Here is a 26758-nt window from a genome sequence, read left to right on the forward strand (position 1 = left end):
GATATGACGCCGAAAGTCGCCAAAAAAATTGTCAAGTGGGACAGGCCCTTAACTCACCATCGTACGAGTCGCTGCCTCAAAGCGGCAGCCAGCATCTTCACAGACCCTGGCCACACACTCCTTCATCTACTGCCGTTGGGAAGAAGATGCAGCAGAATCTATCCCATGGCATTAAAATTGGGTCTCACTTTACGCTTTTGGCACCTTAATGTACTGGACAGAGTTATAAACACACACTTAAAGGTTAGACAGAACAAAAATCACAACTGGCTGTGAAATCCTTCAGCAAGCCTGCGGTGTTAATGTCACACATGTAAATGATCGCTTTGATATCTTTCTCTTGGAGGAATGTAGACATGTGGGTGGTTTTGCAGAGTTACTAATCACCACCCACAAGATGATAATCTGTAGGCGGACGCGACAAGCAAACGCTTTCTGAGCGACAGCAGTCAAGCCTTCAGCACTGCAGCTTGAAAAACCGAAGCTGGATGCAAAAAGCTGGAGTAACTCAGCGGGACAGGCAGCATCTCTGGGGAGAAGGAATGGGTGACGGAACCTGTCCCGCCGATTTACTCCAGCTTTTTTGCGTCTATCTTCAGTTTTAAACCAGCATCTGCAGTTCCTTCTTAAGGGCCTATCTCACTTTCACGACCTAATTCACGACCTCTGCCGAGTTTGCCCTTGACTCGTATTTGCAGCATGGTCGTCACGAGGTCGTAGGTAGGTCGTGATGCTATTCGTAGGTACTCGTGGCATCAAGTAGGTCGGGGCGTTTTTTCAACATGATGAAAAATGTCCACGAGTAAAAAAAGCGCGTGAATTAGGTCGTGAATGTGGGACAGGCCCTTTACGCACTTGAAAACCAATCTCCTTTGCAGCTTTGGAAGCTGGCAAGCATCTCGGACGGCTGATTCCTTTTTAATTTGTCGTGACCATTGTAAGGTTGATCGATTGGATTTGTGGCGGTTGCAAAGTGTTGCATTGAAATTGGTCTTTGCTGCTGAGGCACAAAGACTAGAGTGAGTTGACTGTCTTATATGTCTGAAGAAGGATCTTGACCCGATACGTCACCTATTCCTTCGCTCCATAGATGCTGCGTCACCCTCTGAGTTTCTCCAGCATTTCTATCTACCTTTGCCTGTTTTATATCTGCCTTCCCTCCCCCCCCCCCCCCCCCCCCCCCCCCCCCCCCCATTAACACTGGGCTGGATGATGGTCTGGCAACCTGTTGTGATTCGGAAGGAACTGCAGACGCTGGTTTACGCTAAATGCTGGAGTAATAGGAAGGCATGGTGGCGTAGCAGTAGAGCTACTGCCTTACAGCGCCAGAGACCCAGGTTCTATCCTGACTACGGGTGCTGTCTGTACGGAGTTTGTACGTTAAGTCAGAGATCTAGGGTGGGGAGGGAAGGGGAGAGAGGGAAAGCAAGGGTTACTCGAAGTTAGAGAAATCAATATTCATACCGCTGGGCTGTAAGCTGCCCAAGCGAAGTATGAGGTGCTGTTCCTCCAATTTGCGTTGGACCCCACTCTGACAGTGGAGGAGGTTTTGTTCTGGTCCATTTCGAACCACTGCTTACTAAAGCTAAGCACAGCCCGCGCAGCCCCAGTCATTCTCTGAAGAGGAGACCCACCTGCTTCTAATTCTCAGCTGAATTGATTGTAAAGAGCCTTCATAGAAGGAACAAAATGATTACAACTTCTGTTCGACACAAAATGCTTCGTTGTTTATGCAAGCTATATCCTGTTTGTATAAACCATATTTAAAAAAAAAAAATCTATATCAATGGCACCTGATTTGTTAAATGACTATATTGACTACAAACTAATATATTATACATTATTCCTATAATTACTAAATAATATTTACTAGTGTTAGTATTTATATTTATAAGGATTTCAGTGATGTACATATTGTGTGTGTGTGTGTGTGCGTGTGTATGTATATGTGTATATGTATGTATATATGTGTGTGTGTGAATATATATGTATGTGTATGTGTATATGTATGTGTATATGTGTATATATATATATATATATATATATGTGTGTGTGTGTGTGTATATATAGATTTATATCCATATATTTACATACATATATATAATATATTTATATACATAGATATTACATATATATATTACATATCTATGTGCGATAGATGTGTATATATCTATATGTATAAATACATATCCTGTATGTACATTTTAATACACATTATGTAACTGTTTTCTCAGATATTATTTTTAGTAAAGTCTACTCGGGAGTCTAACAATATATATGGTATTTTTATTGTACACCTTGTCTACGATATTAAGATGAATTAAATAGCTCACTGCAGAAACCAATTATGTCAGCTGTTTCCTTGTAAATAGAGTAAACCTTTCCCCCGATGTGTGCTCGGTAAGCTGCTGATGAGATGGAAATGCCTGTTACAGATGTCGCGTGAATGCACAAGCACTCTCTGCCAAGAATCTGCAAGGACCTTGAATTGCTGACAGCCCGCACACAACTGATCCACTCAGTAACTTTCTCCACCTCTCACGGCTCATTTACCAATTAGCTGTGCAAGGTACCAATCATAAAATCGTGGAGTGCCTGAGAAGGCATCCTACGCTCCGCCCCTGCCTCTTGGAAACACCCAGCCTGCTGCGTTCACACTGGGTGCAAACACAGTACAGTGACTAATCCAGGCGTGTTTCAACAGATGGTTAGATCGGGCCTAATTCAGTCATCGCAGTTGAATGAGGTTGAGAGGAGAAACCCTTGAGATGCCTTTTCGGAGCTGTGTGGTCTTGGAGCTTGCTGGCATTATTAACGGGGTCCCTTTCTGAGCAGCCCCGCGTCCCACAACTGAGGGCAGCCTGACTGATCAAGGTAACATGAACTGCTGCAGTTTTGTGCTTTACTTTAAGTCTGTGCTCTGCATCAATGAATGTGTTCTAGTTTGCTTACAGTTGCGGTCAGATTATACCACGCTGAAAGTAAGGCTGTCTTATTTCATGGGAATAATCATTTTATAATGAATGTGTTAGTAAGGCTGCACTAAGTTGCCTGTGATTCCTTCCTCTGTAACAATGTTTTCCCTGGTGCTACTGTACAGTATATAATCTCATGGTGAGCTTAATATTGGACGTCCATCAGACACTACATTTGTCAAGGTGAATGAATTAACTTAATATAGCAAATCATTTCCAGTTCCTGTGTATTATGGTAGAATACGAGTAGCATTTTCTTTTAACTCCTCGAGAGTAAATTCTTAATTATAGATCAAAATACCGTGTGGTTATCTGTTAAAGTTGCAGAACAGATCAAGGTGCAGTTCTGGATATTTGGGGAACTTCAGTCACTTTATTTTACCTATTTAAAAAAAAATCTCTTATTTTAAAAAAAAACATTAAGGAGAACCTCATTAAACCCACGATGATCTTTCCGATCTACGCCTGCTTTGGTTTGAACATTTCAAGACTTAAGAACAAATTCAACTTGCACAAAATGTGTTCCGTTAGTTATTTGCAACCCTGTGTGGCTCTTAAGTATGTCATTTTAATTAAGGTGTGTTAAAGACAGCAGCTGTCACTGCCGAATAACTTTATATTCCTTTATTTTCATCTTCAGTTCTAACTCATTATTCCAAATGTTGATTATTGCAACAAGAGCAATTTTAAATTAGAATTGTTAATGATTTTTAAGCACCTTACAATTGTGTTCCTCTTCATAAATATTTGACTATGAACCCAGTGGGGACAATATTATAGACATTGGCTCCTATCATTTATGTTCATGGAAATAAGGTTCAATGAGGACATGAGATAATCGCCAGAGATTAGGAAAGTAAAGGACACCAATTACTTTATCTTATAATTGTTTGTTAAATTATCGGCAGATTGGTGCTATAAACAGCACATATAAAATCCAGAACATTAAGGTCGCAAAATTGACAGAGTAAGAGGGACTGGTTGCATCAGGACTAGTTAATTAGCAGTGAAAGGATTTGGGACACGTCTGTTTTTTGGTTTTATTTCCATTCGGGTAGATTATTGAGCTGAGCCGTTCATCAATCCGAAAGAACATTTTAAGCTTCATTGATTGGAAATTGGCTGTAAAGCAGAAGTCATCTTTTCAAATGTCGAATTGCTTTCCTTTCACACACAGTGAGAGAGCAAGGTCTGACCTGCCTTGAATGCTGCATCCAAGGGGTATAGATCACACCCCACAGAATGGATGCCTGTGATTGTGCGGAGATCTGGTCTGGTTTTGTTTAATAACTAAGCTGTCATTGATTTATGGACCAAATCCAATCTGAGAATAATTCCAGAACCATGCGGTCGGTAGCCCTTTTTGTTCCCAGCAGTTTACCAAATCCTATCGCACAAAAGTTAAAACGTATTTGTAAAATGCTAGAAGATAGACTGCAGTAACTCAGCGGGAGAGGCTCTCTCTATCTCTGGATAGAAGGAATGGGCGACGTTTCGGGTCGAGACCCTTCTTCAGCATTTTCTTCCATCGGTTCCCCCTTTCTACCTGCTTGTGAAAAACGGCCAAAGGTCCATTGATATTTGCACCAGCGTTCAGCTTGCATGTGGCGGTCGAGGGCAGGACCACTTGAATACGAAACAGGCGACGTTTTCCCCACTGTACATGTGCTGATGAGATTCAGGCGAATCCCTGGTGAAATAGGAGGGCATCTCTCATGTGAAAAATCTTTTATTTAAGAGCGGCATTTGGGCAAATCCGTGACACAGGCAAATAACCTTTCGAGAGATTGGACCATGCAAAGTATTGATCCTCGAATGGTCGGGGGGGGGGGGGGGGGTGGGGGTGGGAGGGTAGATCGATGGATACTTACCTGCTTGGCTCTGGCTCCCATCATCAGTTCCAGTCACATCAGTGGCCGCTAAAGTCGCCTGGCTGCACACAGAATGTATTTAAATATTAATGAGTCGATTTGAATAGTGGATAATTTGCGCAAAGCCAAAATTAGAATTCTGAGCACAGTGAGGGTTGACTGCTCTATCCCCAAATGAGCATCCCTGAATAAAAAAGGAATTAAGCTATTGAGGTAAAGGCACGGAACTGTGTGACACTGAAGCTGCCTCTGATTTTGTTTCCTCTCTCTCTCTCTTTCAATATCCACATTGAAATGGAAAGGCAGCGCGGTTCCAGACAGTTTCCAGAGCGTCATTTTGAACAGGGATGTTTTCTACCCTTCATGGTTAGTGTGTGTGTTCTGGAACTTAGCAGAGCCACCAGAGGGCGCCGTGCATTACAGGCAGTGTCGAGGCTCAGGTCAACAACATCAGTCTGAAGAAAGGTCTCGACACGAAACGTCGCCCACTCCTTCTCTCCACAGATGCTGCCTCACCCGCTGAATTTCTCCAGCATTTTTTTGTCTAGCTTTGGATTTTTTACCAGCATCAGCAGTTCTTTCTTAAACAGTGTTGAGGTTCAGTTTAGTTTATTGTCGCATGATCCGAGGTACAGTGAAAAGCTTTTGTTACGGGCTATCCAGTCAGCAGAAAGACAAAACATGATTACAAAATGGAGCCACTTACAGTGTATAGACACATGAAAAGGGAATAACGGGAATTATTTATTGTGTATAAATGTTTAAGAAAGAACTGCAGATGCTGGAAAAATCGAAGGTAGACAAAAATGTTGGAGAAACTCAGCGGATGAGGCAGCATCTATGGAGCGAAGGAATAGGTGACGCTTCAGGTCGAGACCCTTCTTCAGACTGAAGAAGGGTCTCGAGCTGAAACGTCACCTATTGTGTATATATGTTCTATGGTCTATAGACACACTGAACTTTTATCTTCTATTTTGTATTATGTTTACATATTCTGTTGTGCTGCAGCAAGTAAGAATTTCATTGTCCTATCTGGGACACATGACAATAAACTCTCTCGACTCTTGACTTGACTAATGTTTAGTGCAAGGTAAAGCGAGCAACGTCCCATCAAGGATAGTCCGAGGGTCACCAATGAGGTAGATGGTGGTTCAGCACTGCTCTCTGGTTGTGGTTGGATGGTTCATTTAAACTGCCTGATGGTAGAGACAGAGTCAGAAGTAATGTTACCTGCCTGCTGCTCACTTATGCTGGTGTGATATTGACCAATGGAATCTCCCCTAATATGGTCAATAGAGTACATTTGCCCCTTACTCTGGTCACAAAAGGATAGATTTTAACTCTCGGGTCTTCCATCTCCTGCTTGGTTTACTTTAGAGATACAAAGCAGAACCAGGCCCTTCACCCCCACCGAGTCCTCGACGATCAGCGATCCTTGTACACTGACACTATCCTATCTACTAGGGCGGTTTACAATTTTTAGCCAACTAACCTGCAAACCTGTACGTCTTTGGAGTGTGGGAAGAAAACGGAGCACCTGGCGAAAACCCACGCAGGTCACGGGGAGCACGTGCAAACTCCATACAGACAGCACCTGTAGTCAGGATCGAACCCGGGGTCTCTGGCGCTGTGTGGCAGCAACTCAACCGCTGCACCACCGTGCTGTGCCTGGCAAAGATAATTTAAAGCAGACACAAGAAGGGCCCCGACCCAAATCATCACCTATCCATGTTCTACAGGGATGCTGCTTGACCTGATGAGTTACCCCAGCATTTTTTGTCCTTTCTTGCAAAACAGCATCTGCAGTTCATTGAAGAAATAAAGATGCAGGTTCACCAAGATAGAAGGGCCTGTTTCCATCCTCCATCTCCAAACTAAAACAAAATTAAAGGAACCACATAATTCTGCATGAAAACCGCATGCGTTACTTCAGTCAGCGTGCTTTACACATGTTTGGAACCTCTTTGGACCTTATTGTTAACTCGCCCTGTAGTTATATTAGAGGGAGAACGTGCAAACACCACACAGACATGAGCACCTGAGGTCAGGACCGAACCCCGGGTCTCTGGCACCGTGCGGCAGCAGCTCCACCAGCCGCGCCCTTGGTCGATTAGTACCAGAAGAAGGACAGACACAAAGTGCTGGAGTAACTCAGCGGGTCAGGCAGCATCTCTGGAGAACATGGATGGGCGATGTTTCGGATCGGACCCCTGTATAAATGATCTATTTATCTGCAGTCTCGTGCAAGTTGCAATGTGTGTTCACCAACGAGGATAAACTCGAAGATTGACGTGGGTAATTAGTGTTGGAACAGTGGGATTAAAAACACCTACCACTTTAGAAAAATCTCAGATTACATTTCAATCCATTGGCGTCATTAGTCCAAATTAAAGGATTACGAAATGATAGGGGTGTAAGTGCAGAGAGAGGAATGCAGTGCAGGCATGAGACCAGGAAAGGAATGGTGTTGCTTGGCTTCAGTATAATAGTCGGCGAGGTGTAGGTGGTGAAACATTAAGGGCATGTCCCACTAGGCGATTATTTTCTAAAAAAATGTCGCGACACTTGAGGAGACACCGCACGTCAATACGTCGTCACGCCGGGTCACGCCACGACTTTTTCGGTGACCTGATACGTCAGTCGACGATGCCAGCAGTCGACGAAAAAATCGCCAAGTGGGGCAGGCCCTTTAGGGGATACAAGGATGAAGGATCTATCCGCCTGCCATTTTATAGTGCGATCATCCAGGCACGATGTCACGAGATATCTTGGTTTAAAAAAAAAATGCTCCGTAACTCAGCGGGTCAGGCAGCACCTCTGGAGAACGTGGATGGGTGATGTTTCCGGTCGGGACCCTTCTTCAGAATAATTAGTTTAGTTTAGAGATACAGCGCGGAAACAGGGCTGAGAGTCCGTGCCAAACAGCGATCTCCGCGCATTAACGCTACCCCACACACACACACACACACACACAGGAGACAATTTGCATTTATTCCAAGCCAATTAGCTGATAAACCTGAATGTCTTTGGAGAGTGGGAGGAAACCAGAGATCCTGGAGAGAACCCACGCAGTTACGGGGGGGGGGGACGCATTAACTCCTTGCAGACAGCATCCACTGTCAGGATCGAACCCGGGTTTCTGGTGCTTTAAGGCAGCAGCTGTACCGCTGCGCCAGTGTAAGGTGGTGGGGGTGGGATGAGGAGAAAGCTGGAGGAGAGCTGGGAGCAGGTTGAAGCCTGGCATGCAATAGGTGGGAAATTGGCACAAAGCGCTGGAGTAACTCAATGGATCAGGCAGCATCTCTGGAATGAAATGAAAAAGGATGGGTGACGTTTCGGGTCGTGACTGAAGAAGGGTCCTGAGCTGAAATGTAACCCATGCTTTTCTCCAGAGATGCTGCCTGACCCGCTGAGTCTGCTCCAGTACTTTGTGTCTATCTTTGGTTTAAGTCAGAATTTGCAATTCCTTTCTGCACAAGTGATAGGTGGATACTTGCGGGCTGGCAGATAGTTGGTCAAAGGCCAGTGATAGAAAGACAAACACAGTGTGGGAAGGATAGAAGAGGTGTGAATTGTGAAGCCAGAGGAAGGAATGTAGGTGGTGGTGGTGGTGGGGGGTGGGGTGGGGAGAAATGGGTGTGAATCTAGGTGGGGCGCAGGGAAGTGAGAGGGGGGGGGGGGGGATGGACGGAAAGGAGGGGGTTTGTAGGTCATTTAACTAAAATTGTAGAGTAAAGAGAGGGGTTCTAGAACGATGGAAGAGAGAAGTAATGGTTGAGAGGATGCACAAAATGGAGATTGTGGTTTGTATCAGGATGTGGTGAATGATTGTTGCATAGTGTACATAAGGACACTGGAGGTTTATCAGAATGCGATGAAGCGATTATGGATTAGAGGGAATTAGCTATAAAGAGTGATTGGGGAAACTTGGATTGCTTTCTCTGGCACACTGGAGGTGATGTAAATAAATTGTGTCGGAAGGAAGTGCAGATCCTGGTTTACACCAAAGATAGACACAACTCAGCGGGTCAGGCAGCATCTTTGATGAAAGGAATAGGTGACGTTTGGGGTCGAACCCCTTCTTCAGACTGAGTCAGGGGAGAGGGAAACTGGAGTTATGAAAAGATTCGGAACAATTTGGAACAGGCACCGATGACCAAGGAACGGTGGAGCCCACAATGGTCCGTTGTTGGCGGTGGAAGAGGTGATGACGAAGGGGTATATGGATGCGAAGAGTGGAACTGGCAGGCCAGGCAGGGTGGGTGGAGGTAGTGTAGATCCTGAGGGAGGCATAGATAGGGTAGACAGTCAGAACCTTTCACCCAGTGTGGAAATATCAACGGCTGGAGGGCTTAACTTGAAGGTGAAATGGGACAATGTAAAGGGTACGTGCGGGGCCGTTCTTTACACAGAGGGTGATGTGTGGCTAGAACATGCTGCTGGGTGGGGTGGTGGTGGTGGCCGATACGTTAGTGGCATTGGTGGGATTTGAATCACTAAACGGCATGTCCCACTTGGGCGACCTAATCCGCGAGTTCTGGCGAGTTTGCCCTCGACTCGTACTCGCAGCATGGTCGACACGAGGTCGTAGGAGGTCTTCGTAACTCTCCTTCATGCTCAAGAGTACTCCGTGTACTCAAGGCCTCGGCTAGGTCGCGGCGTTTTTTTCAATATGTTAAAAATTGCCCGCGAGTAAAAAAAGGTCGCCATGGAAAAAATCAATACTTATTTTACTCGTAGGTTTAGTCGCAGCAGGTCGTAGTAGGTCGGCATGTTAGTCGTAGGTAGTCGAGGGTAGTCGAAGGTAGTCGTAGATAATCTTCATCATAGTCGAATGGAGGTCGAAGGAGCGAAGGAAGTCGTCTTCACTCTCCACTATTCGGTGTCCAATTTTCCCGAAGTTAGTCGTAGCTAGTCGAAGCTAGTCTTCAACATAGTCGAAGGAGGTCTTCAACATGTCATTTTTTCAAACTCTTCTAAACTTGCCAATTAGGTTGCCCAAGTGGGACAGCCTTAAGAACAGACAGCTACATTTTGATTAAGACACTTCTTTGTATTTACAGCAACTTCAATAAAGAATCCATTAAACTGGAAATAAAGAGGTGACTATGGAATGATATTTGTGAAATAAAATAAACACATCAATCTCGGGGGGTGTGAGCAGTTAAATCGCTGATGTATGCTTGGAGCTGTGGGAATAATGTCGGAGATCCATAAGTCCTTAGAGGTTGACAGAAGCTGCCAAGTGGAGCATCACGTTGAATGGATCAATAGTAACATAGGTTCAGTCAGCCTACAGGGATAAGAATTATTTGTGGAAATAGAAAAGCCGACAGCGAACATGAGATGGGTTTTGATTTTAGCAGTGAGCGTCCCATTTGGAAGGTGTATCAACATGTGCTGTACAATTCACGTAATTGAGGCAACGGAGTTGTATGAGAATGTTGCCAGGACTTGAGGGCCTGACCTGCAGGCAGAGACGGAGCAGGTTGGGACTTTGTTCCTTTGAGCGCAGAAGGCTGATGGGTGATGTTATAACGGTGTGTCAAATCACGAGGGGGATAGATTTTAGTTTAGTTTATTGTCACGTGTACAGTGGGAATGCACAGAGTCTTTTACCCAGAGAAGGGGAATCAAGAACCGGAGGACATGGGTTTAAGGTGAAGGGGGGAAAAGATTTAATAGGAACCTATTAAACTGTAAGTGTGATAAATGATCTGTGTATTGACACTGTGAATTTCTCAATTATGACTGAGCAGACATGTTTAGGTTCCATCAATTATCTTTCATGAAGAGTTCAGTGAGCTTGAGAACACAATTCGCACAAAGTATCAAAGGCATTAGGCAGGATAATATGTTTAGTTAATTGTAATGGGCATCAAATAGAACAGACTATGTTTGTCACCAATACCATGGGCGCAGGGTGGCTCGGTGACTCAGCGGTAGACTTGTTGCCCTACAATGCCAGAGACCCGGGTACCATCCTGACTACGGGTGCTGTCTGTACGGAGTTTGTATGTTCTCCCCATGACTGCGTGGGTTTTCTCCGAGTGCTCTGGTTTCCTCCCACACTCCAAAGACGTGCTTGTTTGTAGGTTAAATGACTTCTGTGAAACAAAAGTTGCCCCGAGTGTGTAGTGGAACTGGGCTACAGAGAACTAGTGTACGGGTGATCATTGGTCAGCGTGGACTCGGTGGGCCAAAGGGTCTAATTCCATGCTGAATCTCTAAACTAAAATATACCGACAATAGACAGTAGGTGCAGGAGTAGGCCATTTGGCCCTTCGAGCCAGCATCGCCATTCACTGTGATCATGGCTGATCATCCACAATCAGTATCCCGTTCCTGCCTTATCGCCATATCCCCTTACTCCGCTATCTTTAAGAGTTTTATCTTAACGCCCTGTCCCACGATGCTTAGTTTACCCAAGAGCTCTCCCAAGTTTAAAAAAAATTCAAACTTGTGGTAAGTACGTAGAATGTACGTAGCGGGTACGTCGGAGCTCGTGGATGTCTCGTAGCGGCTCGTAATGCTAACGGCAGGTACTCGGGACATGCGGAAACTCGTGAAGTTTTTTCAACAGTGTGAAAAATTTCCAAGAGTAAAAAGATACTGGTGATGAAGTACCACGAGTTTGATTTTTATTTTTTAACTCTGGAGAGTTCTTGAGTAAACTCGCATCGTGGGACAGGGGCTTAACTCGCTCTTGAAAGTATCCAGAGAACTGTCCTGCACTGCCTTCTGAGGCCGAGAATCCCACAGACTCACAACCCTCTCTGTGAAAAAGTTTTTCCTCGTCTCCATTCTAAATGGCTTACCCCTTATTCATAAACTGTGGCCCCTGGCTCTGGACTCCCCCAACATTGGGAACATGTTTCCTGCCTCTAGCATGCCCAAACCCTTAATAATCTTATATGTTTCAATAAGATTCCCTCTCATCCTTCTTAAATTCCAGAGTATACAAGCCCAGCCGCTCCATTCTATCAACATATGACAGTCCCGCCATCCCGGGAATCAACATAAGATGCTGGAGTAACTCAGTGGGTCAGACAGCTTCTCGGGAGATCATGGATGCACTAATCAGCCAACATTGATTACAAGGTTTGGCTCGGGCAATTGAAGCTCAGCTCGAAAGGAGTGTCCAGTATAGATGTGCCACAAAATTGAGCGTTAGGAAATATACAGTAATGATGTGAGATCGCTACAAAAATATTGCAAGATCTATGATTTTTGTACCTGGTTTTCTACAAATATAGCCAATCTATTTTAATTCTCAATCTGTCTCCTATATGTTAAGTGATCAAATAAGTTGGACAAATTAGAAGGAAATTAAGTTCTAATGAAGCCAAGCCAAGTATAGATCTTTGTGTGTGCAATCACAATATATGTCTAAACACAAATACTGAAGACAATCTTTGAACATTAGAAATGTCCAGGCAACTATTTGGATGTAGTGTTAAGCCTAAAAGACAGCGGTGTGCATTCTCACGGAACGAAGTTGGCATTGTGGGCTGTAAAGAGATGCAGACCAACAATGGAAGTGCAGGCAGTCATGAAGGCAACTGAAGAAGGGTCCTCGACCTGAAACGTCACCTGTCCGTGTTCTCCAGAGATGCTGCCTGGCCCGCTGAGTTATGCCCCTGTCCCACTTGGGAAACCTGAACGGAAACCTCTGGAGACTTTGCGCCCCACCCAAGGTTTCCGTGCGGTTCCTGGAGGTTTTTGTCAGTCTCCCTACCTGTTTCCACTACCTGCAACCTCCGGCAACCACCTGCAACCTCCGGCAACCACCTGCAACCTCTGGCAACCACCTGCAACCTCCGGCAACCACCTGCAACCTCCGGCAACCACCTGCAACCTCCGGCAACCACCTGCAACCTCCGGCAACCACCTGCAACCTCCGGGAACCCTACAGAAACCTTGGGTGGGGCGCAAAGTCTCCAGAGGTTTCTGTTCAGGTTTCCTAAGTGGGACAGGGGCATTACTACAGCATCTGCAGTTCCATGAATCTGCATCTTTAGTTTAGTTTTAGAAATACAGCGTGGAAACAAGCCTCTCAGGCCACTGAGTCCAAGCCAACCAGTGAATACTAATTAGGACACTAGTTCTATCCAACACACTAGGGGAAACTAGAGCACCCGGAAAAAACACCCCACTCGGTCACAGGGAGAACGTACAAACTCCGTACAGACAGCACCCGTAGTCAGGATCAAGCTCGGGTCTCCGGCGCTGTAAGGCAGCAACTCTACCGCTGTGCAGCCCCTGTGAAGGCAAAGAGATTGTGGAGCCAGATCATCCACTGATACTGTGACAGAGTTGGAAGCAGCCAGTGAGATACTTACAAAAAGTACTCTGTGATAATTGAAAGAAAATACTCAGAGATAGTCAAAGCTAACCATGTAGAAAGAAAGAACTGCAGATGCTGATTAATACCCAAAAGGACACAAAGTGCTGGAGTAACAGCAGATCAGGCAGTACCCCTGGTGAGCATGGATGGGTGACGTTTCAGATCGAGACCCTTCTCGACCCAAAACGCCACCCATCCATGTTCTCCAGAGATGCTGCTTGACTCGTTGAGTTTGTAGATACAGCACAGAAAGCGCCCCCTTCGGCCCACAGAGTCCACGCCGACTAGCGATCCCCGCGCACTAACACTATCCAACACACACTCGGGACAATTTACATTTGTACCAAGCCAATTAACCTACAACCCTGCACGTCTTTGGAATGTGGGAGGAAACCGAAGATCTTGGAGAAAACCCACGCAGGTCACAGGGAGAACGTATGGACAGCACCCGTGGTCAGGGCCGAACCTGGGTCTCTGGTGCTGTAAGGCATTTGTAACGTTTGACTGCAAACTGATGGGATAAAAGAATTGTGGCAAGAAGCCAGTGGCCAGAGTTGGGTTAAAAGAGAGTTCTTGGGCGTTGTTGGGTACACAGGTCCATACCCGCTGCGCCACTGTGCCGCCCACGTTGTCAATCGTTCTAGAATTGGAGATTGTAGAAGAGATGACACAATATAGTCGAGAAGGGGCACCTTTTTCTCACAAAGCATGAATAAACTATCAATGGGGAGCTCCTGCAAGAAGATTGACTCGAAAAAAAACCCATTGAAAAGTTGAAGTGAATTTGTAATCACCCTTTTAAAAATGGGACAGTGTATGTATTTGGTACGGGCCAGCTCAATGTTGGTGGAGAGCACTGAATCAAAATGATATGCACATTTTCGCTGTTTTCCATGTCTTTTAGTGATCCATTATAGAAACATAGAAACATAGAAATTAGGTGCAGGAGTAGGCCATTCGGCCCTTCGAGCCTGCACCGCCATTCAATATGATCATGGCTGATCATCCAACTCAGTATCCCGTACCTGGCTTCTCTCCATACCCTCTGATCCCCTTAGCCACAAGGGCCACATCTAACTCCCTCTTAAATATAGCCAATGAACTGGCCTCGACTACCCTCTGTGGCAGAGAGTTCCAGAGATTCACCACTCTCTGTGTGAAAAAAGTTCTTCTCATCTCGGTTTTAAAGGATTTCCCCCTTATCCTTAAGCTGTGACCCCTTGTCCTGGACTTATGTTCCTGGTGGCACATGCAATTGGGATAAGCACCCATGAAATAGAGTGCTATCTGCACCAGTTGATGGGTCGGGAGAGAGAATAATCCCGAGCCAACTAGTGGAATTGTGTATGAAGATAAATGCAATGGCTGAGTTGAATTTCACGAGGATAGATTAGGAAGTCTATAAAAAGCACAATCTCTGTGAGAAAATGATCCTGGATGTAATATCGCGCTGTCACGGTGAAGAAATGGTGATGGAGTGAGCCGGAAATGAGTGAGAAAATAACAGGAAAGATTTTGAGTATTTCAATGAGCTGCACACTAGGGACAAATTTTTACATTTACCAAACCAATTAACCCCTACACACCTGCACGCCTTTGGAATGTGGGAGGAAACCGAAGATCTCGGAGAAAACCCACGCAGGTCACGGGGAGAACGTACAAACTCCGTACAGGCAGCACCCGTAATTGGGATCAAATCCGGGTGGCCGGCGTTCTATTCGCTGTAAAGCAGCAACTCTGCCGCTGTGACACTGTAGATGGCTGTGTAATATCAGCAGACGACAAACCGATTTGATGAATTCTTGGTAGAACTAGTTTAGAACAATTATATTTTTGATTTGGTTTAGATTCTTCAAAAGAACAGAGGCTGGATTAAAAATATGTATATATTTTGTAAACCGGCATCTGCAGTTCCTTGTGTCTCCATTTTACTGATCCATGGTGTAATCTCCCTGAATGCCAACGTTGATGTAGTTCTCTGAGGGGAATCTCTGAGACCCTCATTCACGGTTCCGCCTCTGATTCCTGCTGCTTCCCTGCTCTTTGACGATAAGGCCGGCATGGTGGTGCAGCGGTAGATTTGCTGCCTCACAGCGCCAGAGACAAGGGTTCGATCACGACCGTGGCTGCTGTCTGTACGGAGTTTGCACGTTCTCCCCGTGACCTGCGGGGGTTTTCTCTGGGTGCCCCGGTTTCCTCCCACACTCCAAAGACCCAGAGGCCTGTAGATTAATTGACTTTGGTGAAATTGTAGACTATAATGGATGGGATTTATATAGCGCCTTTCTAATACTCAAGGCGCTTTACATCGCATTATTCATTCACTCCTCAGTCATACTCGGTGGTGGTGAGCTACTTCTGTAGCCACAGCTGCCCTGGGGCAGACTGACGGAAGCGTGGCTGCCAATCTGCGCCTACGGCCCCTCTGACCACCACCAATCACTCACACACATTCACACACAGGCAAAGGTGGGTGAAGTGTCTTGCCCAAGGACACAACGACAGTATGCACTCCAAGCGGGATTCGAACCGGCTACCTTTCCGATTGCCAGCCGAACACTTAGCCCATTGTGCCATCTGTCGTCCCAAATGTAGTATAGTGCTAGTGTGCGGGGTGATCACTGGTAGGCGCGGACTCTGTGGCCAAAGGGCCTCTTTCCGTGCTACTTCTCTTTTAAAAAAATTTCAAAAAAAGTTTTAAAGTTGGTCATCTTCTGACATAGTCTTGCTACCACAGCCATGGAATGTTTGTCCACCTATCACTTGCCAAGCTTTGTCCTGCCCCCACCTCTTTCCCAGCTTTCTCGCCCTCCTGCAATCAGTCTGTAGGAGGATCATGACCTGAAACGTCACCTATCCATGTCCTCCTGAGATGCTGCCTGACCCACTGAGTTACTCCAGCACTGTTTTTTTTTAAATGTGGGACTCTTTAATCAATCTTTGCCTAAGGAAGCCAAACCACCAGCATATTCAGTGGATGTCAAAAATGGTTCACTATGTTTAAATAAGTGTTTAGTTTAATTTAATATTGTCAGTGTACCGAGGTACAGTGAAAAGCTTTTTTGTTGCGTGCTATCCAGTCAGGAGAAAGACTACACATGATTCCTACCAAGCCGCCCGCAGTGTACAGATGCAGGGTAAAGGGTATAATGTTTAGTGCAAGATAAAGTCGGCTTCAAGATTATTTGAAGGTCTCCAAAGAGGTAGGTGGGAGATCAGGACTGCACTCTAGATGGTGAGAGGTCTGTTCAGCTGCCTGATAACAACTGGGGGAAAAACTGTTCCTGAATCTGGAGGTGTGCATTTTTACACTTCTGTACCTCTTGCCTGATGGGGAGAGTGGAGAACAGACAGTGAGACTGTGTTGTGTTTCGGCTGCGTTAACTGCATGCTAGCACGTCTTTTTTTTAATTTAAAATTTTTTTTTTTTTTTTAGTATGTTTTAAAGTCTGTATTTAATGTTTCTTTGTGTGTTTTGTGTGGGGGGTGGTGTGGGGGGGGTGAGGGGGAAACCGCTTCGGTCGCCTCCTCCACGGAGAGGCGACTTTTTCCAGGTCGCCTCCCCCGTGGCCTAACATCAAGGATCGACGCGGCCTTTCCCGGAAACGCGCCCGGGGCTTCAGTGGCGGGCGCAGCGTGGACTCTCGGCGTGGAGCGGGTGAGCCCTCGCTGGAGGGGAGCGCTCCGTTTCGCTGGCCCGGGGCAGCCGGCAGCCTGAAGTCGCGGCCTGAAGTCGCGGTCTGCACAGCTCCAGCTGGTGCGGCGTCTACAGCCTGGGATCTCACGTTGGGGAAGAAGAAGCCATCACTGCCGGCCCGCGGCCGACTTCTACCGCGGGTCCAGCATGGACTTACCATCACCCCTGGAGGGAAGCTTCGACCGCCGGCCCTGCAGTCTACGGTGCTTCTGGCTGCGGCGGGGACTTTAAATCTTGACCGCCGGCCTGCGGCCTACAACAACTTAAAGCCACGGTCTCCAGTGAGGAAGAGCCGATCCTGGACTGACTCTGGACTCTGGTCCTGACCACGGGGGGGAAATGGAGGAGGACTGGCCAAATTTTGTGCCTTCCACCACAGTGATGAATGCTGTGGTGGATGTTTGTGTTACAGTTTTATTGTGGTTGTGTGTTCTTTATTATTGTATCGCTGCAGACAACCCAAATTTCCACCAGCCTAGCTGTGTGGCAATAAATTATATCTAATCTCTCTAATTCTAAGGGAAAACAGGCAGGGAGGAGTGCTGTAAAAACAAGTGGGCGTAACTACAAAAGCATGACTTATAACATGAGTGACACTGATGTACAGGCTGGTCCTCGATTATGCTGGTGGCAGCACGAGGTGTAGATCAAAGATCCCATAGCGGAGCAAGATAGATCACTCCACGAAATAGACGTAGTACGGTCATGGGTAGATTCATGGGTAATTTTCGGCCCCATATCCGTAACCGGCTTCCGTCTCCGCACCAAAGATCCCGTAGCGGAGCTAGCGCGGAGACGGAAGCCGGTTACGGAAACATCCTCGTAAAAATAAAAGTTCGTTGGTAAAAATCTTCTAATTTTCAGAACTTTAATTTATTAACACAAACTGTTCCCCCGCAACGTTGATTACACTGCGAGTCGGGTCGGGTCGGGTTACGGAAATGGATGAAAAAAAGGTCCACGTTCCGCTCCGTTGCGTACTACACGTCAGCCCATTGCATTTAGCAGGAGTGGTCTATCTTGCTCCGCTATAGGATCTTTGGTGTAAATGGAGTCAAAGGGAGGTTGGTTTGCATGATGGTCTACTGATGATTGAAATCAATGGCAATCTCCGTTATTTTTACGGAATGCTTTTCACCAAGTAGTATGGCTGGACAATTCCGAATGGGTACTAAAACATCATAGCTCCTATAAATGGCATTGGGATAAGCTCGGCAATCATATCCCACTGTTCATTACAAAAACACCTTGCAGGAGGAACTCAGTGCACTAGGCAGTGTCTGTGGAGGGAATGGACAGACTGAAGTCAGAAGAAGGATCCCCACCTGAAACGTTGCCTGTCCATTCTCATCATAGATGCTGCTTGACCCGTTGAGTTCCTCCAGCACTTTGTGTTTTGCTCAAGATTCCGGTGCCTGCAGTTTCTTGTGCTCGAGAGATTATTTGTTTGCCCAGAGGGAAAATGTTATAAGAAATTCTGGCCGGAGGAATATAGAACCATGACGCGGGGATGAAGTGGTGAAGGGGAGTGGGCATGAAATGATGGGAGGTGGTTCCGGGAGTAGACTGATGAAGGAAATGGGCTTTTGATACTCAATTGCAAATGGATGATTTTTGTTTATTTTAGGTTTAGTTTTAGACTTGGAGCTAGGGCCTTCTGCCAACTGAGTCCACACCGACCAATGATCACCCCATACGCTACTTCTATCCTACGCACTAGGGGCAATCTACAGAAGCTGATTAACTCACTCTTTGGAATGTGGGAGGAAGTCAGAGCACCCGTAGAAAACCCACGCGGTCACAGGGAGAACGTACAACCTCCGTACAGACAGCACCCGTAGTCGGGATCGAACCTGGGCCTCTGGCGCTGTGAGGCAGCAGTTCTACCGTTGTGCCACCCCATGGAAGGCATTACCCTGATATGCGCAGGAGTGTTTCAGTTTTATTACAGGCAAGGCGACAAAGTACTTGGAAAATCTCTGTATGATTGGGACAAGCTGTCGTAGCTTTAGGATATGATAGCTTTTGAGCGAAGGCTGCTGACAACGGACAAAGAAGAAAGGACCAGACGGAGGATTTTACTGTGTCTCGATTTTCAAAAATTATCCACAGAGGTGCATGACAAGAATGACAATTTCTTTGGTGTCCCTCGCGAGGATATCCCTGACAAACGCCGTGAAATGAACATTTATTAATAGCTGATTCCCAGGAGACGGAGCAGTCCTACAAGAGGGATTGAGGAGAATGGTGTGTAGGAAGGAACTGCAGATACTTAGAGCAAATGATAATGGTGTTAAATTTGTCCACCACATGCCAATTTAATAACTGACTGGAGATCGAGAATAAGATGTCCGACTAAAGGTACAAAACAAAGATAGAACTCTAGTTAGACTATATAGGCAATAGGTGCAGGAGTAGGCCATTCGGTCCTTCGAGCCAGCAACGCCATTCAATGTGATCATGGCTGACCATCTCCAATCAGTACCCCGTTTCTGCCTTCTCCCCATATCCCCTGACTCCGCTGTCTTTAAGAGCCCTATCTAGCTCTCTCTTGAAAGTATCCAGAGAACCGGCCTCCACCGCCCTCTGAGGCAGAGAATTCCACAGACTCGCAACTCTCTGTGTGAAAAAGTGTTTCCTCATCTCCGTTCTAAATGGCTTACCCCTTATTCTTAAACAGTGGCCCCTGGTTCTAGACTCCCCCAACATCGGGAACATGTTTCCTGCCTCTAGCGTGTCCAAACCCTTAATAATCTTATATGTTTCAATAAGATATCCTCTCATCCTTCTAAACTCCAGAGTATACAAGCCCAGCCGCTCCATTCTCTCAGCATATGACAGTCCCGCCATCTCAGGGATAAGCCATGTTACAAAGGTACTGTGCGGAAACGCTAATAAAAATATAGAAAGCTAGGTACCAAAGTGAGCAAAATTCGGTGATGGAAGTTGTATCACAGAAATAATGTACTGGAGGAAGGAATTACGATGTATGAAGGAACTGCAGATGCTGGTTTAAACCGAAGATAGAAACAAAAAGCTGGAGTAACTCAGTGGGACAGGCAGCATCTCTGGAGAGAAGGAATGGGTGGCGTTTTGGGTCGAGACCCGTCTTCAGACTGATTCAGGGAAGAAGGAAACTAGAGGTAGGAAAATGCACAGAACAGCTCAGAGCCGGCACTGATGGCCTGCGCGAGGTAACCACTTATGAGGTGTTTGTGCAGTAATCAACCAGAACCAGAGCCCACAACGTTGACCCGAAATGTCACCCATTCCTTCTCCCCAGAGATGCTGCCTGTCCTGCTGAGTTACAGTATGCCAGCTTTTTGTGCCTATCATGAGGAGAATGATTCTTTATTCTTTTGGGTTTAAAATATATATGTTACTGAATCATACAAAAGGATTTAGTAGACACCTTGAGTTATAACGGAGGTAGATTCAAATGAACCATTAAAAAGATAGATCTTTAAGAAAGAACTGCAGGTGCTGGATAAATCAAAGGTAGACAAAAATGCTGGAGAAACTCAGCGGGTGAGGCAGCATCTATGGAGCGAAGGAATAGGCGACTCTTCTTCAGACTGATGAGGAGGTGAGGTGGGGGGGGGGGGGGGGGAGAGAATAAAGGAAGAGGCGGAAACAGTGAGTGTGGGAGAGCTGGGAAGGGGAGGGGAAGGAGGGAGAAAGCAGGGACTACCTGAAATTGGAGAAGTCAATGTTCGTACCGCTGGGGTGTAAACTACCCAAGCAAAATATGAGGTGCTGCTCCTCCAATTTATGGTGGGACTCACTCTGGCCCGGGACAGAAAGGTCGGATTCGGAATGGGAGGGGGAGTTGAAGTGCTGGGCCACCGGGAGATCAGGTAGGTTAGTGCCAACCGAGTGGAGGAAAAAGATAGGTGTGTGTCAGGAAGGAAAATAAAATGCATAGCTCCATTGAAATGTTCAGGAGAATAGTCTGAGATTGACACAATGTGTTGGAGGAACTCAATGGGTCGGGCAGCATCTCTGGAGGAAGTGGTCTGAAGAAGGGTCCTGAGCAATTATCCACGATACAATATGATTGTCTCTAAACAGCTAGTCGTTGACATATTTGCCCTGGGCAGAGAAAGGCTCTGAGTGTTTTGGAGCCACAGAAATGGAAGAAGGCCATTGCATTTTGCCATGGAAACGCTTGAAGAGAGGATATTTTGTCTAATAGGATTTTCATAAAAAATCACCATATATGTTGTGATTTTATATACAGTATGTATATATTTCAGTGAAAGATTTGGATAAGCATGTGCAAATATATCAAATGTCAAAGTCAGTCAATTTTATTCATATCACATACACCTGAAGGTGCAGTGAAATGAATATATATATATATATAGATATATATATATATATATATCTATATATATATAGATATATAGATATATCTATATCTATAGATATAGATATAGATATATATATATATATATCTATATCTATATCTATATCTATATCTATATCTATATATCTATATCTATATCTATATCTATATCTATATCTATATCTATATCTATATCTATATCTATATCTATATCTATATCTATATATATATCTTGTTTGGATATATTTTGTCTAATAAGATTTTCATAAAAAGTCACCATATGTTGCGATTTATATATATTATATTTATATTTCAGTGAAAAATTTGGATAAGCATGTGCAAATATATGTATATATTATCTTATTAGATAATAAGATGATATTTTATCTAATAAGATTTTCATAAAAAGTCACCATATGTTGTGATTACAATATATAATAATCACAACATGGTGACTTTTTAATGAAAATCATATTAGACAAAATATATATATATATTTACACATTCTTATCCAAATCTTTCACTATTTATTCTTGCAGCCTTAAGGCATAAACGTTTTTCTCTTGGGTCAGTTTTATCTTTCTGTTCTTATTCTGTGTATTGTAAAGCTTTTTATTATTTTTTGGCCCAAAATACACCCACATCTTGGCTGCAACTGCACACTGCGGATTATTGATTTCACTCAAAACCTAATACAATTTTCCTTTAAAACGTTAGTTGTCTGTGTGCTCGGTCAAAACCTAATAGATCCCGTCTAACCTGCGAGCAAAAATGAGTAAAAACAGGAAGTGTCATTATCATTGTTTTTGTAGTTCAATAGTTATTCAACCTTTAACAAACAGAGAGGGTTTCCTCTCTATTGCATTCCATAGCTCTGACCTAAACCAACCTCATCTCAAACTGTTTGTTCTGATTTACTTGGCTGCCGTTTTTTATTTTCTCCTCCTTGGTGTGAAGCTTTTGTGCGCAGTGAAGTGTTGGAAGTTGTCGTGCTCTGTATTCAGTATCTGCGTACACTGAGGAAGTGAACAACAATCCATCCCATTTCCCTCAAAGTATCGACAAAGTTTTCTGGTAAGTAGCCATTGTAGCATCTCAGAATTATTGATCCCTGAGGCGTAATGGGGCTGTCCCACTGTACGAGTTCATTCAAGAGTTCTCCCGAGTTTCCCCTGATTCGAAATCGGAGAATTACGGTAATGGCCTCTCGTAGGTACTCGGGGCTCTCGTGGACATGTTGAAAAATCTTCAGGAGTCTTCCCGAGCTTACCGCGTTTCCCGAGCACCTGCCGTTAGCGTGACGAGCCGTTAAGAGACGTCCCGAGCTCCGACGTACCCGCTACGTACATTCTAATTGCTTACCATGAGTTTGATTTTTTTTTAAACTGGGGAGAGCTCTTGAATTAGCTCGTACAGTGGGACAGGCCCTTAACTCTGTCAGATTAGCAGTAAAAACAAACTAGATCACAAACAAGTACATTATCTCTCTTGCACTTTTTTGAAGAGATCTCTGGGATTTTTGATTAAAAAGCTGCCTTTCTGTTCTGTGTAATAGCAACAGCATAAAAAGTGTCCATTTGGGCCATTCTATTCTTCATCGCATTTTCGCTCCACTTTAACCTGAACTTTCATCATAACCTTTAATTTCCTTTTACCTCATCTACTCGTTTAAACCTTCTCTTAAAAGTATTTGTTCCATTTGCCTCAAACACTTGTGGCACCGCAACGCATCAGTAGAGTTGCTGCCTCACGGCGCTAGAGACCCAGGTTCGATCCTGACTACGGGCTCTGCCTGTGCGGAGTTGGTACGTTCTCCCCGTGACCTGCCTGGGTTTTCACCGGGAGCCACGGTTTCCTCCCACATTCCAAAGACGTGCAGGTTTGTAGGTTAATCGGCTTCGGTGAGAATTGTAGCTGGGATGGGGCACGGGTTGACTTGGTCCAAAGGTCATGTTTGACTCGATGACTCATCTGCAAACTTAACCAAACCACCTCCAGTCTTTTACAAATCATTAATAAAAGGCAGGAAACAGAGGACCCAGTAGTGATCTCTGTGGCTTACTGTCATTGAGAAGAATTCAACAGGTTGGAATTGGAGAGGAGACCTGATCAAGTTCCTTATGATTATAAATGGATTACATGACGTGGATTTAGAGGGGAGACTTAGAGGGGAGACTGGTGGAAAAAGTGAAAGTAAAGCCCAGAAGTTATCAAAAAATTGAAAGGGAAATGTCTTTATTCGGACAAAATGTGTAGACAATGGACAATAGACAATAGGCAATAGGTACAGGAGTAGGCCATTCGGCCCTTCGAGCCAGCACCGCCATTCACTGTGATCATGGCTGATCATCCACATTCAGGAACTGCAGATGCTGGTTTACACTGAAGAGAGGCACGAAATGCTGGAGTGACTCAGCGGGACAGGCAGCATCTCCGGAGAGAAGGAATGAGTGACGTTTTGGGTCGAGACCCGTCCTCAGACTTTATTTGGAAACTGATTACAATGTGGACCTTGGGGCCACAGGAAGTATTTGAAACAATAGCTTAGATGCTTCCGAAAAGCAAGACAAGCCCATGAGAAACAATGGAATGGAAGTGAATGGTGAAAGCTGAGATAAGATGAATGCAGTGAATGGGAATCAGTCACAGCAAGAAAACACCAGAACAGATTAGGTAGACAATTTCCTGTTTCTTTTGTTTTATACATCATCTGAAATGCTGAGTATAGTATTTTATTCTCTGATTTCCCCCAGCAGTATTCCCACCTGGAGTATTGTGTGCAGATTTGGTCCCCTAATTTGAGGAAGGACATTCTTGCTATTGAGGGAGTGCAGCGTAGGTTTACAAGGTTAATTCCCGGGATGGCGGGACTGTCATTTGCTGAGAGAATGGAGCGGCTGGGCTTGTACACTCTGGAGTTTAGAAGGATGAGAGGGTATCTTATTGAAACATATAAGGTTATTAAGGGTTTGGACACGCTAGAGGCAGGAAACATGTTCCCGATGTTGGGGGAGTCCAGAACCAGGGGCCACTGTTTAAGAATAAGGGGTAGGCCAGTTAGAACGGCGATGAGGAAACACTTTTTCTCACAGAGAGTGGTGAGTCTGTGGAATTCTCTGCCTCAGAGGGCGGTGGAGGCAGGTTCTCTGGATATTTTCAAGAGAGAACTAGATAGGGCTCTTAAAGATTCAGGGGATATGGGGAGAAGGCAGGAACGGGGTACTGATTGGGGATGATCAGCCATGATCACATCGAATGGCGTTGCTGGCTCGAAGGGCCGAATGGCCTACTCCTGCACCTATTGTCTATTGTCTATTGTCAGTCATAAAAGACTTGTATCTCACCAAGGGAGTGTTTTAGAAACATAGAAAATAGGTACAGGAGGAGGCCATTTGGCCCTTCGAGCAGGACGAGGCCCATTTTGCTTTGTAAATGTTGTCAAGAGAAAGGTCCCGTCCATAATCGTCACCTATCCATTACTACAGAGACGGTGCCTGGCCCGCTGAGTTACTCCAGCACTTTGTGTAAACCCGCATCTGCAGTTATTTGTTTCTACACAGGGATATTCCTGCACGATCATTAATCTTAACATGACACGTTTAGACAAAGCCTGTAGGAACGCTAAAGGTCACATGATTTGAGTCTCGTGATAACGATATGGACACACTCGCACACACACACGCGCGTACAGAGACACGCACACAGTGACACGGACTCACACTCACACTCACACACAGAGACACAGACAAACACACACAGACACACACACACTCGTACACACACACGCACACGTACAGAGAGACACACACACATGCACACTGAGACACGGACACATACGCACACACAGAGACACAGGCGCACGCACACGTACAGACAAATGCACAAGCACACACATGCTCAGACACAGACACACACTCGCACACAGGGATACAGACACACACATGCACACTGAGACAGTGACACATACGCGCACACGGAGACACGCACCCATGCACACAAACCAGCACACAGGGACACAGACAATTGATATTGTACAAGAGATATTGTACAAACTCAATGGCTGAAATAGGAGCTGAAAGTACAGCTGCCGTAGGACATCTCACGCAGAACTCCAGAGGTGGATTTAAACTATAAATGTCTCTAAATCCATTAAAAATCCATCAATCACTGTTGTATGACTATCATAATGTTTTTATTAGAACATTTGGACCTTTCAAATATATGATACATATATAAGTTCCGGAGTTTTAGAAGCAGAATTTGGCCATTCGGCCCATCAGGTGTACTCCGCCATTCAATCATGGCTGATCTATCCTTCCCTCTCAGCCCCATTCTCCTGCCTTCTCCACATAACCCCTGACACCCGTATTAATCAAGAAACTCCACCTTAAAAAGATCTGTTGACTTGGCCTCCACAGCCGCCTGTGGCAATGAATTCCACAGATTCACCACCCTCTGTCTAAAGAAATTCCTCCTCATCTTTTTTCTAAAGATGCGTGCAAGGGCAGCACGGTGTCGAAGTGGTAGAGTTGCTGCCTCACAGCGCCAGAGATCCTGACTACAGGTTTTGTCTGTGCGGAGTTTGGACGTTCTCCCTGTGACCCGCGTGGGTTTTCTCTGGGTGCTCCGGTTTCCTCCCACACTCCAAAGACGTGCAGGTTTGTAGGATAAAATGGGTTGGGTAAAATTGTAAATTGTCCCAAGTGCGTGTAGGGTGTGTGCTAGTGATCGCTATTTGGCGCTGACTCGGTGGGCCGAATGGCCTGTTTCTGCCCTGTATCTCAAAACAAAACGTGTTTCCGTTTAGGAGGTTCTACTGCAGTTGTACAGGGTCTTGGTGAGACCACACCTGGAGTATTGCGTACAGTTTTGGTCTCCTAATCTGAGGAAAGACATTCTTGCCATAGAGGGAGTACAGAGAAGGTTCACCAGACTGATTCCTGGGATGGCAGGACTTTCGTATGAAGAAAGACTGGATAGACTCGGCTTGTACTCGCTAGAATTTAGAAGATTGAGGGGGGGATCTTATAGAAACTTACAAAATTCTTAAGGGGTTGGACAGGCTAGATGCAGGAAGATTGTTCCCGATGTTGGGGAAGTCCAGAACAAGGGGTCACAGTTTAAGGATTTTAGGACCGAGATGAGAAAATCATTTTTTACACAGAGAGTGGTGAATCTGTGGAATTCTCTGCCACAGAATGTAGTTGAGGCCAGTTCATTGGCTATATTTAAGAGGGAGTTAGATGTGGCCCTTGTGGCTAAAGGGATCAGGGGGTATGGAGAGAAGGCAGGTACAGGATACTGAGTTGGATGATCAGCCATGATCATATTGAATGGCGGTGCAGGCTCGAAGGGCCGAATGGCCTCTACTCCTGCACCTATTTTCTATGTTTCTATGTGATGTTAAAAACGAAGTCATCACGTTTCTTTCTCTCCTTCATCAACGATTCCAATTTTTTTATTTTTTTTGGCGCTACGACCGATGAATTATTAATGACTGATTTGAAACTTCCAGCACCA

At 45.2% G+C, this 26758-nt stretch overlaps 1 protein-coding gene across 3 annotated transcripts in view; it reads left to right on the top strand.

The window, feature by feature from the left end:
* Window positions 1-2589: 2589 nt before the first annotated feature.
* Window positions 2590-26758, top strand: part of sulf2 (sulfatase 2) — a 244158-nt gene continuing 219989 nt past the window's right edge. For 2 of the 3 annotated variants that reach the window (XM_033041458.1, XM_033041459.1), the window contains exon 1: window positions 2594-2874. The gene's annotated coding sequence lies outside the window, so the exon portion shown is untranslated. Of the gene's footprint in view, window positions 2875-26758 lie in introns of all 3 variants that reach the window. The other variant, XM_033041462.1, reaches the window with a different exon arrangement.

This window comes from Amblyraja radiata, chromosome 23 (assembly GCF_010909765.2).
Source record: "Amblyraja radiata isolate CabotCenter1 chromosome 23, sAmbRad1.1.pri, whole genome shotgun sequence".
NCBI lineage: Eukaryota > Metazoa > Chordata > Chondrichthyes > Rajiformes > Rajidae > Amblyraja > Amblyraja radiata.